General features: G+C 36.6%; 1 non-coding gene across 1 annotated transcript; it reads left to right on the top strand.

Moving 5' to 3' along the window:
- Positions 1–2759: 2759 nt before the first annotated feature.
- LOC118978521 (small nucleolar RNA SNORA13) lies at positions 2760–2893 on the top strand. Its single transcript, XR_005064735.1, has one exon. It is a non-coding gene; the product is annotated as a small nucleolar RNA SNORA13 (small nucleolar RNA).
- The last annotated feature ends 1212 nt before the right edge of the window (positions 2894–4105 follow it).

The raw sequence follows: 4105 nt of genomic DNA, 5'->3' as shown, positions 1-4105 counted from the left end.
TATCTGAGATTTTCCTGCCAATGTTCTCCTCTAGGGCTTTAATGGTTTTACTGCTTATATTTAAGTCTTTTATCCACCTTGAATTTATTTTAGTGTATGGTGTAAGTTGGTGTTCGAGTTTCATTTTTTTTTGCATGTAGCTGTCCAGTTCTCCCAACACCATTTGTTGAAAAGGCTATCTTTACCCCATTTTATGTTACTGCCCCCTTTGTCGAATATTAATTGATTGTAGAGAGCTGGGTTTATCTCTAGGCTCTCTGTTCTATTTCATTGGTCTATGTGCCTGTTTTTATGCCAGTACCAGGCTGTTTTGATTACAGTGGCCTTGTAATACAGTTTGATATCAGGTATTGTGATCCCTCCTACTTTGTTCTTCTTTCTCAACATTGCAGCTGCTATTCGGGGGTCTTTTATGGTTCCATATAAATTTTTGAAGTGTTTGTTCTATGTCTGTGAAATATGCCATTGGTGCTTTAATAGGTATTGCATTGAATCTGTAAATTGCTTTGGGTAGTATGGACAATTTGATGATATTAATTCTTCCAATCCATGAACACGGTATATGTTTCCATTTGTTTGTGTCTTCCTTGATTTCTTTCTTCAGTGTTGTGTAGTTTTCTGTATATAGGTCTTTAACCTCCTTGGTTAGGTTTATTCCCAGATATTTTATTTTTGTTTTTGCTATATCGAATGGGATTATTTTCTTGATTTCTGCTTTTGCTGTTTCATTGTTGGTATACAGAAATGCCTTTGATTTCTGGATAGTGACTTTGTATGGGCAAAGGACTTGGACAGACATTTCTCCAAGGAGGACATAGAGAGGATCCAGAGACACATGAAAAGATGCTCGATATCGCTAGCTATCAGAGAGATGCAAATTAAAACCACAATGAGATACCACTTTACACCAGTCAGAATGGCTATCATAAACAAAGAAATAAACAACAAATGCTGGAGAGGTTGTGGGGAAAAGGGGACCCTAGTTCACTGTTGGTGGGATTGCAGACTGGTACAACCACTATGGAAAACAGTATGGAATTTTCTAAGAAAACTAAAAATGAATGTGCCTTTTGATCCAGCAAAACCACTGTTAGGAGTATATCCTAAGAACCCTGAAACACCAATCCAAAAGAGCCTATGCACCTCGATGTTCATAGCAGCACAATTTACAATAGCCAAGAGTTGGAAGCAACCTAGATGCCCATCGGTAAATGACTGGATCAAAAAGCTATGGTACATTTACACAGTGAAATTCTATGCTGCAGAAAGGAAGAAGGAGCTCCTACCCTTTGCAACATCATGGATGGAACTGGAAAGCATTATGCTGAGTGAAATAAGCCAGGTGTTGAAAGACAAATACAATATGATCTCACCTTTAACAGGAATCTAAACAACAAAACAAACAAGCAAGCAAAATATCACCAAGGACACTCAAATACGGAACAGGCTGACAGGGTCCAGAGGGGAGAGGGGAGAGAATCATAGGGGAAAAGGGGATGGACTCATATGAACAAGTATAAAGGACACATGGACAGTAACTAAGGTGGGGGGCGGAAATGGGAGGGAGGTGGGGAGCACTGAGTGGGGGCAGGGCTGGGAATATAAGACAGAAAATTGTACTTAAACAAGAATTAAATAAAAATAAAAATTAAAAAAATCTTTTTTCTTCAAAAAAAAAAGTCATCCAGATTGGAAATGAAGCAGTAAAACTGTTTGTACTTTTAGATGACATGATCTTATATATACAGATAATCCTAAGGACTCTACAAAAAAACTTTTATAACTGATAAGTGAGTTCAGCTAGGTTTCAGATGATACTTGCAATAAACAATCTGAAAATAAAATTAAGATAATTATATTTACATTGTTAAAAAATAAAATACTTAAGAATACATTCAACAAAAGAAGTGCAAAAGTTATGTTCTGAAAACTACAAAACATTTTTGAAATAAATTAAGATCCAAATAAAGAGAAATCATCCCATGTTCATAGATCAGGAAACTTAATACTGTTAAAATGTCAATATTCCTCAAATTTATCTACAGATTCAATAGAATCCCTATCAGAATCTCAGCTGGCTTTTTAGGCAAGAAATTCACATAAAATTACAGGGACCCAGAAGAGACAAATAATTTTGAGAAAGAAGAAGAAATTTGGACTACTCCTACTGCTCAATTTATTTTTTTTATTTTTATTTTTTTAATATTTTATTTATTTATCTTTAGAGGGGAAGGGAAGGAGAGAGGAAGAGAAACATGAGTATATGGTTGCTTCTCGTGCATCCCCTGCTGGGAACTGGCCCCTGCCAGGAACTGGCCTGCAACCCAAGAATGTGCCCTGACTGGGAATCAAACCACGATCGCCTGGTTTGCAGGCCCGTGCTCAATCCACTGAGCTACACCAGCCAGGGCTTCCTACTGCTCAATTTAAAAACTGATTAAAAACAATAGCAGTGAGGACAGTGTGGTGCTGACGTAACAATAGGCATTGTGATCACTAGAACAGAAGCGAGTGTGGAAGTAAGTCTGTGTCTGCAGTCAACCGAGTCTTCCCAAGACTCTTCCATGGGGAAGAGAATAGTCTTTCCAATAAACGGGGCTGAGAAAACTGCATATTCACACACGAAAGAATGAAGTTGGATAATCTCACGGCACATACAAAAATTCACTCAAAAAAGATCAAAGACTTAATGATAAGAGTTTACATTGTAAAACTCCTAGCATAGGTAAATCTTTATGATCTAAAATTTGGCAATGGGTTGCCTTTGTGTTGCCCATTCACTTTTTGAAACTAGTGAATGTGGTGTCAAGAAAGGCGTAAACTAAATACTTTGCAGCCCTTTCCTGCCTTTGAATATGATGTCTTTGGTGTAGGAGCCGCATAAGTAACCGTGTAAAAATAATAAATTAAAAAAATAAAATAAAAACATAAAATTTGGCAATGGATTCTTAGATATGACATCAAAAGCATAACCTACAAAAGAAAAATGGTTAGATTGAAATTTATTAAAATTAAAATACATTGTGTTTCAAAAAACACTGCCAAGAAAGTGGGAAGACAACGCACAGAATGGAAGAAAACATAGAAATCATAAATGTGTTAAGAGCCTTATATCTAGAGTAGAGAAAAACCTATAACTCAATATTAAAAAACAAATAACCCAGTTAAAAAATGGGCCAAGTACCTGAACAGTTGTTTTTCCAAAGAAGATACACAAATGGCCACTAAACACATGAAGAGATGTTCAACATCATTAGTCATCAAAAAAATGCAAATCAAAACCACAGTGAGATACCATTTCACACCCACTAGGATCGTGAGAATCAAAAAGGCATATATAGTAAGGGTTGGTGAGTATGTAGCGAGATCATAGCCTTTATATGCTGCTGGTAGAAGTATAAAATGGTAGAGCTCCTTTGGAAAACAGTCTGGTAGTTCCACAAATGATTAAATACAGTTATCATATAACCAAACAATTCCACTCCTAAATATATACCAAAGAGAAATAAAAATATGTTCATACAAACAGCTAAATATGAATAATTATAACAGACACTATTCATAATAGAAAAAAGTTGAAAACAACCCAAACGTCCATGACCTAGAATGTAATTCATCCATAAAATGAATAAAGTACTGGTATATGCCACAACATAAATGAACCTTGAAAACATTATGCTACATGAAGGAAGGCAGTACCAAAAGACCACACATTATATGATTAAATTTATATAAAAGGTCCAGAAGAGGCTAATCTCTAGAAACAGAAAGTAGGTTAGTAGTTGCTTAGGACTGGGGAATATGGAATGATAGGTAGGTAGCTAAAAAATAAGGGATTTCTTTTGAAGAAAGACTGTGGTGACAGTTACACACATATGTGAATATACTAAAAACCATCAGCCCTGGCTGGCGTAGCTCAGTGGATTGAGCAACAGCCTGCAAACCAAAGGGTCAATGGTTTGATTCCCAGTCAGGGTATATGCCTGGGTTGCCGGCCAGGTCACCAGTTGGGGGCACGTGAGAGGCAACCACACACTGATGTTTCTCTACCTTTCTTTCTATTTTTTGCTTGTGTATTGCAGAGACACTCTTACAGACACACCCA

This window comes from Sturnira hondurensis, unplaced genomic scaffold, assembly GCF_014824575.4.
Source record: "Sturnira hondurensis isolate 20B ecotype Veracruz unplaced genomic scaffold, ASM1482457v3 Scaffold0021795, whole genome shotgun sequence".
Taxonomy (NCBI): domain Eukaryota; kingdom Metazoa; phylum Chordata; class Mammalia; order Chiroptera; family Phyllostomidae; genus Sturnira; species Sturnira hondurensis.
Note: the sequence above shows the minus strand (reverse complement) of the source record. Positions and strands in the feature narration are given on the sequence as shown.